Here is a 14643-nt window from a genome sequence, read left to right on the forward strand (position 1 = left end):
TGACGGTCAGTCTAGAAGAGGTATGCAGGCAGATTGATAGGCTTAAAAATGATAAATCCCCAGGACCAGATGGCATCCATCTGAGGGTAATCAAGGAACTGAAAGGGGCTATAGCTGAACTGCTTCAACTAATAGCCAATCTGTCGATCAAATCAGGAAGGATTCCAGAAAACTGGAAAGTGGCGAATGTTACGCCGATCTTCAAGAAAGGTTCGAGGGGAGATCCAGGAAACTACAGACCAGTGAATCTGACCTCGGTATCGGGAAAGATGGTAGAGGCGCTGATAAAGGACCGCATCATTGATTACCTTGACGGATACAATCTGATGAGGACCAGCCAGCACGGCTTCAGCAAAGGAAGATCTTGCTTGACGAACTTGCTGCACTTCTTCGAAGGAGTAAATGGGCAGATAGACAAGAGTGACCCTGTCGACATCGTATATCTGGATTTTCAGAAGGTGTTCGACAAGGTTCCGAATGAACGACTACTTCGAAAAATTGTGAGCCATGGAATCGAGGGTGAAATACTCACGTGGATTTAAAACTGGCTGGTGGATAGGAAATAGAGAGTTGCGCGGGGACAGAAATCCCACCCATCCCCGCCAGGATCCTCTCCATCCCCACCCATCCCTGCCAGGATCCTCTCCGTCCCCACCCATCCCCGCCAGGATCCTCTCCATCCCCACCCATCCCTGCCAGGATCCTCTCCGTCCCCACCCATCCCCGTCAGGATCCTCTCCGTCCCCACCCATCCACGCAAGGAATTACCTCCATCCCCGCCCATCCCCATAAAAAGCAGCAATTACTTCGGACAGGATCATCAATTCCACAATTTCTTTTGTGTTTACGCTGCTGTTTTCCTTGTGGAATCTCTTTGGTGGAACCCTTTTTTTGTTTTCTGTTCAGGTAATTAACTTATAAACCCCCTCTTTTACTAAGGCTGACGTGTCCAATATATTATATGGACGAACCCTGCTTCCAAAGCCTTCCATCCCCGTGGGAGTCCCGTTGGCTAGAGGGGGGTCACCGTGGGAGTCCCGTGGGCCAGAGGGGTGTCCCCGTGGGAGTCCCATGGGTTAGGGGGGATTCCCGCAGGACTCCCGTGGGACCCGTGGAATTCCCGTGATCCCCATTCCTGTGCAGACCTCTAATAGGAAACAGAGAGTGGGAGTAAATGGACAATACTCGGACTGGAAAAGCGTCATGAGTGGTGTGCCGCAGGGTTTGGTGCTTGGACCCATGCTCAACATATTTATAAATGACCTGGAAATTGATACGAGTGAGGTGATTAAATTTTCAGACGATACAAAGTTATTCAGAGTAGTGGAGACCCAGGAGGATTGTGAAGACCTGCAATGGGACATAACATGGGCCGCAACATGGCAAATGAGGTTTAACATGGATAAGTGTAAGGTGATGCATGTCGATAACAGGATGTCCGGTGCAGTACTTGGAGAGACCCCCCAGGAAAGAGACTTGGGAGTACTGGTCAACAAGTCAATGAAGCCGTTTGCGCAATGCGCAGCAATGGTGAAAAGAGCAAACAGAATGCTAGGAATGATTAAGAAGGGGATCACGAACAGATCGGAGAAGGTTATCATGCCGCTGTACCAGGCCATGGTACGCCTTCACCTGGAATACTGCATCCAGCACTGGTCGCCATACATGATGAAGGGCACAGTATTACTCTAAAGGGTCCAGAGAAGAGCGGCTAAAATGGTTAAGGGGCTGGAGGAGTTGCTGTACAGTGAGAGATTAGAGAAACTGGGCCTCTTCTCCCTTGAAAAGAGGAGACTGAGAGGGGACATGATCGAAACATTCAAGATAATGAAGGGAATAGACTTAGTAGATAAAGACAGGTTGTTCACCCTCTCTAAGGTAGAGAGAACGAGAGGACACTCTCTAAAGTTAAAAGGGGATAGATTCCGTACATACGTACGTGGTAGAAAACTGGAACGCTGTTCCGGAGGCTGTTATAGGGGAAAACACTTTCCAGCATCCAGAAGTGTGCAGATGTTGACGCAATGACATCATATGCATGTGTGACATCTTCACGTCAATGTCCGTACATGCACGAAAGCCCTCCAGATGGGGCCCTGAGCTGCCAATGGGGGGTGCTGGAAGGGAAGAGGCATGGAGAGAAGGAGAGGAGCTGGCACTGGCTGACTGTCTACAGGATGTGCCTCTCACCGTGAGAGGCACGTCCTGTAGGCAGTCAGCCAGCACCCACACCTCTCCTCCCCGGAATCTCGTGGCACACCAGGAATCTCAGGCGGCACACAGTTTGTGATACACTGGGCTTCAGGGAAAGCAGGACTGAAGGTTGCTAAGGCACTGTCTCTGTGGCTACTGCTCCCATCTCCCCCTGCAGATCACTCACTGCAAAGCTCTAACTCACTACAAAGCTCTAACTTCCAGGTAATTTTTATAATGTGTCCACTGTGCTGTAAAAATTTTCCTTCTGCAAATAGAAGTTATATCAACAGATTAAACCCCATTTTACATAGCATGTCAAGGGAGGAACTGGAATATCCAGGTAAGAATATTCACAATTGATCTGGTGTTTTCCATAAGGCACTGAATATGAAGCTTTTTATAGAACACAAAGAAGGGTACGGGCAAAAAAAAGTTATTTGCCAGCATGTGCAGGATGTGCATCAATTTTGCAAAAGTATATAGAAAATAAAAGAGCATCATTCAGCAGACTTCCATATATCAGCAATTACTGACAGTCAGCCAAGAGGCATGATTCTACCAAACACCTGGAAAAAGAACAAGTTACAGGAAAAAACCAACAACTATTTTACAGTACTTAAACAGATGTGTTACTATAATTTTTTTATTGTACTGTTCTCATAATCTTATTTACTTGTTTCTGCATGTCAAAAACGTGTCGTGCCAATAACAACTTTATGTACCTGCAAATGCATGCAACCCTAGTTACTAATTCTACAGGTTCTTGTGGCTGAAGTCTAAGAGAAAACCTATAGTTTCACTGTTTTCTGCTGCTATTTTGCTAATCTATAAATATTATTAGATGAGACCAGGCAACGTGATAGCTGGCCCTGTTCTGCACTCAACTGTACATACATAGAAAACCAGGAGGATAATCATGCAAAGGGAACCATTTCTAGCTGGTGCCCCTGTTCTGGTTTATAAAGAGCTTTATTTTGTGTCTACTTGAAAATAATTCAGATCTTAGTAGGTTATTAACACTTAGAATACTTAAGATTTGTAACCACAGTACGCATTAGAAAGAATCAAAAAAGCTGCTGACTCACCTAGAAACAAAACTTTTGCCAAGCATGGATATCTCCGCCCAATAGAACCACAGCTCAAGATCCAACCCCAGCATCTTCTGCTAGAGTGGGTGTGACAGCATAAGGTGGCAGAATGGCACTGGCATCTAACAGATCACAGTTAGATCATCCTCCTGTGACCAAATGAATACAAGTCTGTCTTTTGCTGTTCCATGGAAAATAATTGCAAATCATGCATCTCACTATTTTGCTCTATCTATTACATTGAAGTGCAGTACATGTTAAATTGATATTCAAAAGAGTTTAAGCGGGCAAGAGTGGCTCCTGCTCAGTTAAACCCTGATCATTTAGTGGCACTTCAACAAGCGGATCTGCTGAATATTGCCCGTGACCACAAGGTAATATTCTAAGTAGTAGATTTAAAACAAGCCAGAGAAAATATTTCTTCATTCAACATGTAATTAATCTCTGGAATTTGTGGCAAGAGAATGTGGTGAAAGTTGTTAGCTTAGTAGGGTTTAAAAAACATAGAAACATGACATCAGATAAAGGCCCAATGGCCCATCTAGTCTGCTCATCCACAGTAACCATTATCTCTTTCTCTCTCTGAGAGATCTCATGTGCCTATTGCAGGCCCTCTTGAATTCAGACACAGTCTCTGTTTCCACCACCTCTTCCGGGAGACTGTTCCATGCATCTACCACCCTTTATGTAAAAAAGTATTTCCTCATATTACTCCGGAGCCTATCACCTCTTAACTTCATCCTATGCCCTCTCTTGCCATTTCCTTTCAAATGAAAGAGACTTGACTCATGCACATTTATATTATGTAGGTATTTAAATGACTCTATCATATCTCCCCTCTCCCGCCTTTCCTCCAAAGTATACAGATTAAGATCTTTAAGTCTGTCCCCATACGCCTTATCACAAAGCCCACACACCATTTTAGTAGCCTTCCTCCAGACCGACTCCATCCTTTTTATATCTTTTTATGAAGGTCTCACCAGAGTCTTATACAGGGGCATCAATAACTCCCTTTTCCTACTGGCCATACCTCTCCCTATGCAACCTAGCATCCTTCTAGCTTTCGTCATCACCTTTTCAACCTGTTTGGCCACCTTAAGATCATCACATACAATCACACCTAAGTCCCGCTCTACCGTTGTGCACGTAAGGAAGTTCTTCACCCAGAGAGTGGTAGAAAACTGAAATGCTCTTCCGGAGTCTGTTATAGGGGAAAACACCCTCAAGGGATACAAAGTTGGACAAGTTCCTGCTAAACTGGAACATACGCAGGTGAGGCTGGACTCATTTAGAGCACTGGTCTTTGACCTGAGGGCCGCCGCGTGAGCAGACTCTGGGCACAATGTACCACTGGTCTGACCCAGCAGCGGCAATTCTTATGTTCTTATGTTCACCCCTTAAACTGTACCATTCCCTCTGGTTTTTGCACCCAAATGCATGACCTTGCATTTCGTAGCATTAAATTTTAGCTGCCAAATTTCAGACCATTCTTCAAGCTTTGCCAGGTCTTTCTTCATGTTATTTACACTATACGGCGTGTCTACTCTATTGCAGATTTTGGTATCATCTGCAAAGAGGCAAATCTTACCCGACAGCCCTTCAGCAATATCATTTTAAAAAATTAAAAAGAACAGGCCCAAAAACAGAACCTTGAGGCACACCACTGGTAACATTCCTTTCCTCAGGACGATCTCTATTGATCTCTCTGTTGCTTTCCACTCAACCAGTTCCTGACCCAGCCCATCACTTTGGAACCCATCCCAAAGGCACTCAGTTTATTTATTACGTCTGTGTGGAACACTGTCAAAGGCTTTGCTAAAATCTAAATACACCACATCTAGAACACATCCTCTATCCAATTCTCTGGCCACCCAGTCAAAGAAATTGATCAGATTTGTCTGACAAGACGTACCTCTCGTGAATCCATGTTACCGCCAATCCTGTAATCCACAGGATTCCAGAAACTTGACCATTCTCTGTTTTAAAAGCGTTTCCATTAATTTGCTTACCACAGATGTCAGACTTACTGGCCTGTAATTCCTTACTTCCAGTTTTGTGGAGAGGGATCACATCTGCCCTTCTCCAGTCCTCCATTACCACTCCTGACTCTAGAGACTCATTGAAAAGGTCAGTCAGTGGAGCTACCAGAATTTCCTTAAGTTCCTTCAGCACCCTTGGATGTATACCACCCGGCCACATCATTTTGTCTACCTGTACTTTAGCTAGCTCCTCATGAACACAACCCTCTGAAAATTGATCAGGGTTTATTACTTCTCCATCCCTATTCACATTTGTCTTCTGCGGTCCCGTTCCCAGCGCTTCAGCCGTGAACACAGAACAGAAATATTTGTTAAGCAATTCAGCCTTTTCTTTATCAGTTTCTACTTATTCCTCCCCTTCACCTTTGAGACTCACAATGCACTTTGCACTTCTTCCTAGCACTAATATATCTAAAAAATGTCTTGTCTCCCTGTTTTACCGTGTCAGCTATTTTTTCTTCCATTTGCATCTTTGCTTTCCTGACTACATGACCAGCCTCTCTTAACTTTTCCAGATATCTTTGCCTGTCTTCCTCTTTCTGTGATCTTTTGTAGTTTATGAAAGCTAACCTCTTATTCCTTACCTTCTGAGCTACTAATTTTGAGAACCACAGTGGCCTTTTCCTCTTACTTTTACTTACTTACCTCATAAAAAGGTTTGTTGCCCTTTCAATCGCTCCTTTCAGTTTTGCCCACCACATTTCCACTCCTTCCAGATGTTCCCACCCAGAAAACAATACCTTGACGTAATCCCCCTAGGAGCATTGATCACCCTGCCCCATTACTTCTAATTTAAAGCCCTCTTCAATAGATTAGCCAGCCTGCTGGCAAAGACACAAAAAGGTTTGGATAATTTCCTAAAACAAAAGTCCATAAGCCATTATTGAAATGGCTTTGGGGAAATCCACTACTTATTCCTAGGATTAGCAGCATAAAATCTGTTTTACTCCTTGGGATCTTGGCAGGTATTTGTGACCTGGGGTTAGCCACTGTTGAAAACTGGATACGGGGCTTGAAAGACCTTTTATCTGTCCCAGTATGGCAATTCTTATGTTAATTTCTTATGTTCTTATAATATATTACTAAGAAATATAGTACCAGTAATATATTACTGTTCCAAGTAACATTATTTTTCACAGTAATCTACCTAGACTAGTAACTGTAACATATTCCTCTTTATTAATGAAACCTAGTGACTGTTTTATATTACTTTTGGAAAGTAATTTACCCAACGCTTGTTACTTTTTTTTTTTTTTTTTCTTTATTTATCAATTTTACATTTTAACAAAATCAAACATTTTGTACTGAAAGATTGTATGATTATACAAGATTTAAAAATGAAAATAAATTTTTTTCCCAATAACTTCTCTATTCAAACAATCTCAAGTCCTCATTTTGATCCAAGAGTTTATGAGTGAATATTAAGGAAATTCAAAAAGATAAATTCTGTGCAAGAAAAAGGTATCTAGTGACTGGATCAAGGAGCTTATATCCTATTAAGCTAGTCTGTTGTTCCTTCCTTTTCCAGGCATTTCAGCGCCAAGAAAGTTGTAAGTTGAGCCGGTTCAAAAAACACATATTTATTATCACGATACCTTACTATACATTTACATGGAATACACAAGAAGAAAATATCACCCAACTGAGCAACACCTGGTTTCAATAGAGGAAATTGTCATCTATGATTTTGAGTTTCTATGCTGACATCTGGGAAAACTTGAATTTTCAAGCCTAGGAATTCCTTATATTTATTTTTAAAGAACACTTTTAATATCCATTCTTTATCTGGCAATAATGCCACAGATAATAGAAGAGTTGCTGGTTTAGCCAAATCTTTATCAGATACTTCCAAAATTTCTGCTAAATCTAATTGAGGTTCCTGCTTGACCTATTTCTGATCCTCCGCTCGTTGTTCCAATACTTTAGAAGGCAAATAGTACACCCGAGTAAGGGGAGGTATTGAGTCCTCGGGGATATTTAAAATCTCTTATCATTTCCCTTGGACTTATAGACGGAACTTTTGGAAAGTTCAGCAAGTGCAGATTATTGGCTCGATAACTATTTTCCATTGTCTCCAATTTTCTTCTAATAATCTGATTGTCTTTTATTATTGTGGATTGAACTTGTTTAATCATTATCACTTCTTTTTCAATTTCTCCTACTTTTACTTTCACATTGGAAATTTCTTGTTTATTTTCTTCTATTATTTGTTTCTGAGTTGTTAAATTCTTTTCACCTTCTTTAATCTGTTTAGTTTGTCTCCCAGTTTGGAAACCAAGTCCCATATGGCATCAAGAGTCACTTCAGCTGGTTTTTCAGGTTGAAAGGAAAGTTCATGTAAAATTGAAGTCAGCTCACCTTGACTGCCTTCTGTCTGCCGATCCTGGCTTTCTCCTACCACTGGTCTTCTATCCGCTGATACTGTCTCTGGACTTAAGAAATCCAACGAGACCTCTCCTAGCTGGCTCCCAGATCATTCAGGCTCTCGGTCGGGGAGTGCTGCTGCTTCTGACTCACTCCCTTCGTATGGTGAGCTAGCGCTCAGCAGCGGGGGAGGTGGATTCCTTCAGTCGGGGCTCAGAGTGGTTTCTAGCCCTTGGACTTCCGGGTCGGCGTCACTCCGTGCCGCAGGGTCCAGCAGGCGACTCCCCGAAATTGCAGGCTCCCTCTGAAGATGCTGCAAAAATTGCTCAATAGTGGTGAGAGGGGGATTTTCGGAACGCCGCAAGGCTGTAGCAGAGCTCCTACCCCGTCTCTTCGGCATCGTGGAAAAACAGAAGAATCGACACAAACGATCGATAATTCTTACAGCGTCTCTCCAGTCAGCAGGTTTCAGACGCCATCCACTTTTTACTTTTAAGAGGAGTATATACAGTAGTATTACCTGTGATATGTTGCCAGTAATATCACTTTTCATACCCTTTCCTTCCAATTTTTTCTTTTCCTTTGATAACAGGCATTCTTTCCTCTCAGATTTAGATTTATTCAGGCTCACATTGAGACTGTGGGAGATTGCCGGCTATATCCCGTGGTCTGCAGCCACCAGCTTTGAATTTCCAGTCTATTTTTGGCCAGCCGAGACAGCCAGCTATGCCAATATTCAATGGCTAGCTGGCTAAAGTCTCAATGGCCAAAGGTATACCACCCTTTTAGGTGATTGTCTTTGGCCACATCTTAGCCGGTGAGCCACTGAATATTGACAGTAACCGGCTATGTCGCGTGACATAGCTTGTGACTGGCCAATCCGCTATGCCAGATATTCAGTATTAGAAAGACAGCTATCCCCTGCTGAATATCGGTGGAAGTCCACTATGTGCTATTTAGACATTTGGGAACATTCCCGATTGTCTACATAGTGCTGAGTATCAGCCCCATAGTCTATTGTTCGCCACTTTATGATCTCTTGAGAAAAGATAATATATTACTTTGTAATAAATGATAACCTATAAGATATTACTTGCCCAACACTGCACCCAGGTTATGTCTGCTTAGTGCTGGTATGGTCAAGAGGTAGAGCTTGGGCAAAACTAGCACTTAGTTCATTAGTAGAGCTATTCAGTCTGCTAAGCTAACCAGTTAAGTAAGCAGGTAAAATTAGGACGGCAAAAAGGCTAGCTTTGAATATTGTATGTCTTACAATTGTGATTGTATTTTGTAAGCGGCCTAGGTATAGGCGGGTAAGAAATTTTTTGAATAAATAAATATTGACTCCATAAACACTGTAGCATCATCTGAAGAAGATATGTCATAATGTCTTGGCTAGTAGTAAAGTACCAGATTGAAAGTCTATACCTCTTCAAAGCATATTACTGAGATATCCTGAATAGGCCATAGAACACCAAAATATGGTTTAAAGAGACAGGGTTTCTGGCAGTCAGGTAAGCTGCATAAGTATGAATCTCACCCCAAATATGGCAGGATCTTTCCATCCTGCATCAGCTGCCGATGTGCAGAATCACTGCACTCAGACTCTCTAATTCTATAAATGGCACATAAGCAATTGCATGTGTATTTATAGAGTAGTACCACTTATGTGCATAACTTAGGGCTCCTTTTACGAAGCCGCATTAGCGGTTTTAGGGCACGCAGCTTTTTAGCGCATGCTAAACCCGCGCTACGCAGCTAGAACTACCGCCAGTTCAATGCTGTCATTAGCATCTAGCGCGGCCAGCAGTTTAGCATGCACTATTACGCGCATTAAACCACTAACGTGGCTTCGTATAAGGAGCCCTTAATTGACCCTTGGTGCTCTAATCTCTTCCCCTTGGTTTTCAGTATCACCTCTATGCTGACGATTTCCAGATCTACTTCTCTACACCAGAAATCTCTACAGGGATCTAGGCCCAAGTCTCAACCTGCCTGTTCAACATTGCTGCCTGGATCACTGCCACTTAAGAATATAAGAATTGCCATACTGGGACAGACCAAAGGTCCATCAAGCCCAGTATCCTGTTTCCAACAGTGGCCAACCCAGGTCCTAAGTACCTAGCTAGATCCCAAGTAGTAAAACAGATATTATGCTGCTTATCCTAGGAATAAGCAGTGGATTTTCCCTAATCTATCTCAATATTGGCATATGGCCTATTATTTTCAGTTGGCATTTTCTTTATAATGATGGGACTTGAATTCAGTGTTTCAATATGTTTTATATATTATATTATTAATTAGAAAGTCATGGGATAGGAGGTAATGCTCTTTTATGGATTGAGAACTGGTTGAAAGAAAACAGAGAGAGTAGGTTTAAATGGCCAATATTCTCAATGGAGAAGGGTAAATATGTTTGTTTATTAAAAAAATTCAGAAATTATTGAAAAGAACTCCATTAAAATAGGAAATGAAAAAGGAAAAGAGAGGAAAAAAAAATCACAATATACAAAATTACATAACTCTAACTTTCTTACAGTGCATCAGTAATATATAAATAGATAAAATTTTATTTTATATTATAATTTTATCTATTTATATATTACTGATGCACTGTAAGAAAGTTAGAGTTATGTAATTTTGTATATTGTGATTTTTTTTTCCTCTCTTTTCCTTTTTCATTTCCTATTTTAATGGAGTTCTTTTCAATAATTTCTGAATTTTTTTAATAAACAAACATATTTACCCTTCTCCATTGAGAATATTGGCCATTTAAACCTACTCTCTCTGTTTTCTTTCAACCAGTTCTCAATCCATAAAAGAGCATTACCTCCTATCCCATGACTTTCTAATTTCCTCAGAAGTCTTTCATGAGGTACTTTATCAAATGCCTTTTGAAAATCCAAATACACAATATCAACCAGTTCACCTTTATCTACATGTTCATACACCCCTTCAAAGAAATGCAGTAGATTGGTGAGGCAAGATTTCCCTTGAGTAAAGCCATCTTGGCTTTCTCTCATTAATCCATTCTTACATGTATGTTCTGTCATTTTGTTCTATATAATAGGCTCTACCATTTTGCCCGGCACTGACGTCAGACTCCCCGGTCTATAATTTCCTAAGACCTACCTATCCTTCCACCCAAACTTACTTCTTCTCTCCCCCAACTCTCCGTCTCGGTGGATAACGCTTTCACTCTGCAAAATTTTGTCAATGGCTCCCAAATCTTCAGAAATTTTTTGTAATGTCCCTGTTGTATAGCCATAATGCGTTCCATTTTAAAAATGTGACAGAGAGACTCCCACCAAAATGTATAGTTCAATCTAGCCCAGTTTCTCCAATTCCTTAAAATAAGCTGTATGGCAACCCCTGGCATAAATCACTAGATGTCCTCCAGTATATAGTATATACTCCTCCAGTATATACTATACTCCTTCTCTGGAACTCCGCTCATTGAGTAAGTCCCTCCTATTTGTACCCTTCTCCTCCACTGCCAATTTCAGGCTATGTCCCTTCTCTCTTGCTGCACATTACACCTGGAACAGTCTGCCAGAGTCCGTACGTTAAGCTTCATCTCTGATAGTATTCAAATCTAGGCTAAAAGTCCACTTTTTTTAGATTGCTTTAGATTGTATAGCCATAATGCGTTCCATTTTAAAAATGTGACAGAGAGACTCCCACCAAAATGTATAGTTCAATCTAGCCCAGTTTCTCCAATTCCTTAAAATAAGCTGTATGGCAACCCCTGGCATAAATCACTAGATGTCCTCCAGTATATAGTATATACTCCTCCAGTATATACTATACTCCTTCTCTGGAACTCCGCTCATTGAGTAAGTCCCTCCTATTTATACCCTTCTCCTCCACTGCCAATTTCAGGCTATGTCCCTTCTCTCTTGCTGCACATTACACCTGGAACAGTCTGCCAGAGTCCGTACGTTAAGCTTCATCTCTGATAGTATTCAAATCTAGGCTAAAAGTCCACTTTTTTTAGATTGCTTTTAACTCATAACTCCCACTCGCTTGTGAAGCTCCCATGTCTGTTTTCATCATTCCTCTCTGAGAAACTCCCTAACTTCCTACTTGTCCTGTTTGTCTGCTTGATTAGATTGTAAGCTTTACTGAGCAGGGACTCTCTCTTGAATGTTTAATGTACAGCACTGTTTGTCTGGTAGAGCTATAGAAATTCTAAGTAGTAATAGCTGAATAGGTGTAGGTCTTCTGAATGAACACTTCCTGCATACGAGGACACAGGACAAAGAAAAAGTAAACATTCCTGAAAGAAAAGTACTTACAGTGATTTGATAGTGTACAGTGTGCCCATCCCTTCACTAGACACCACTTTAGGATTGAACATTTACTGGTGCATGCTCACAAATTTTCAAGGACTCTATTTCTAGGGTTCAAGACTCAGAGTTTCATACACTGTAGGCCAGACCTGGAAGCACAGGGCCACATCTTAGTCAGTAGACCCAGGGGATAGTTATTGCTTTATTGGGGTTTTGTTTGCAAATGAATACAGACTTTGGCTTTGCATTAGTTATTTAACATCAGGCCTCATTTTAATTCTTATTTTTCTCTGTCTATTATTGTGTAGTGAATATTTATTCTTTGAAGATTAGTGCTGTATTACAGATTCTTATTTTTTGCTAGAAATAAAATTTTTGCTTTCAGACTGTGGTGCAGTAAAGGGGGGAGGGAAAGACCACCCCAGGCACCATCTTGGTGGAGCACCAGCATCTTTTCTCCTCACCCTCGCACCTTCCCCTCCCATCCACCCCCATACTTCTAGCTCTTCACTGGTGCAAGCAGCATCTCCAACCTGCTTCTTGTATCAGCCTCTGCTCTCCCTCTGATGTCATAGAACCAGGAAATGACATCAGAGGGAGAGCCAAGGCCAATGTGAGCAGCAAGTTAGAGGTACAGGGGAAGGGAAGAGACGTGCATGCATGGTGAGGGGGGGGGGGAAGAGGGCAGGGGCTGTCTCTGCCCTGAGCTCTTCCTACCCTCGCTATACCACTGTTTATGATATATTTTATAATTGTTATTTTCAAGTGTATTTTACTTGAATTTTTATAAATGCTTCATTGTTTTGGTTTTTTTTAACAAATTAATTACTCTGTGTATTTTTAGGTATAAAATCATGTGTCTTAGTAATAGTGCCTGCTTTTCTGACAAGCTATTCTTTGCATATACTAGCTGGAGGACATCCAGTGATTTTTGCAGCCAACTATGCAAGTTCAGGCAGTGCAAAAAGCTTTTTCCTTCCACAAGTAGTGTTTCTAACTGATGGAATAGTATTTTCAGCAAAATAATAACTGACTACATACATGTAGTGTATTATTCTAAGACACATACTGAGAACAGAGTAATGTGATTTTGGCCATTATTTTAAAAATATACCCATATTTATTGTAATAGTGTACCACAGTAACATAGTAGATAATGGCAGATAAAGAGTTGTATGGTCCATCTACTCTGCCCAACAAGATTTACAAAGATTAGGGGACACTCAATTAAGTTATAAAATAATACTTTTAAATCTAATAGGAGGAAATATTTTTTCACTCAGCTCTGGAATGCATTGCCAGAGGTTGTGGTAAGAGCGGTTAATGTAGCAGGTTTTTAAAAAGGTTTGGACAAGTTCCTGGAGGAAAAGTCCATAAACTGCTATTGAGACCTACATGGGAGAAGTCACTGCTTGCCCTGGATTGGTGGTATGGAATGCTGCTACTTTTTGTGTTTTTGCCAGGTACTTGTGACTTGGATTGGCTTCCGTGAAGACAGGATACTGAGCTAGTTGTACCATTGGTCTGATCCAGTAAGGCTATTCTTATGTTCTTAAGTTTTCCCTTGACTAAAACTATGTTGGCTTTCTCTCATTAATCCATACTTATGTATATGTTCTGAAGGAAGAGTATCTTGCCAAACGAAGAAGGCAGTGCACACTGCCGAAACTAGGATCCTTGTTGGGACCACTAGATCACAGGTGTCAAAGTCGGTCCTCAAGGGCCGCAATCCAGTTGGGTTTTCAGGATTTACCCAATGAATATGCATTGAAAGCAGTGCATGCAAATAGATCTCATGCATAGTCATTGGGGAAATCCTGAAAACCTGACTGGATTGTGGCCCTCGAGGACCGACTTTGACACCCCTGCACTAGATTGTCACACTGGAATCATAAGACTGTTACAACTGTATTAACAAAGATTGCCCTTAGTTTGATTGGACATCTGTCTTGCCTTTTTTAAATTTATGTATATGTTCCGTCAGTTTGTTCTTTATACTGTAATAATCTCTACCATTTTTCCTAGCACCAACAACAGACTCAGCAGTCTATAATTTCCCGGATCACCTCTGGAACCCTTTTTAAAAATCAGTGTCACATTGGCCACCCTCCAGTCTTCTGGTACTATGCTGGTTTTTAAAGAAAAATTTTAAATTACTAACAATAGCTCTGCAAGTTCATTTTTCAGTTCTATCAGTACTATGAGATGTATACCATCTGGTCCAGGCAATTTGCTACTGTTCAATTTGTCAAATTGACCCATTACATCATCCAGTGTTACAGAGATTTGTATGAGTTTTTCTGATTCATCAGCATTGAATACAATTTCTGGCACCAGCAACTGCCCTATGTCTTCCTCAGTGAAGACTGAAACAAAGAATTCATTTAATTCCTCTACTATGGCCTTGTTTTCCCTTTTATCCCTCAATCATCTAGCATCCAACCAATTCTCTTACTGGCTTCTTGCTTTTAATATATCTAAAAAAGTTTTTACTGTGTGTTTTTGCTTCCAGCACAATCTTCTTTTCAATGTTTCTCTTTGCCTTCCTTATTAGTGCCTTGCATTTGACTTCACATTCCTTGTGCTGTTTACAATTATTTTCAGTTGGATCCTTCTTCTACTTTCTGAAGGATTCTCTTTTAGCTTTAATAGCTTCCTTCACCT

The sequence above is a fragment of the Geotrypetes seraphini genome, chromosome 2, assembly GCF_902459505.1.
Source record: "Geotrypetes seraphini chromosome 2, aGeoSer1.1, whole genome shotgun sequence".
NCBI lineage: Eukaryota > Metazoa > Chordata > Amphibia > Gymnophiona > Dermophiidae > Geotrypetes > Geotrypetes seraphini.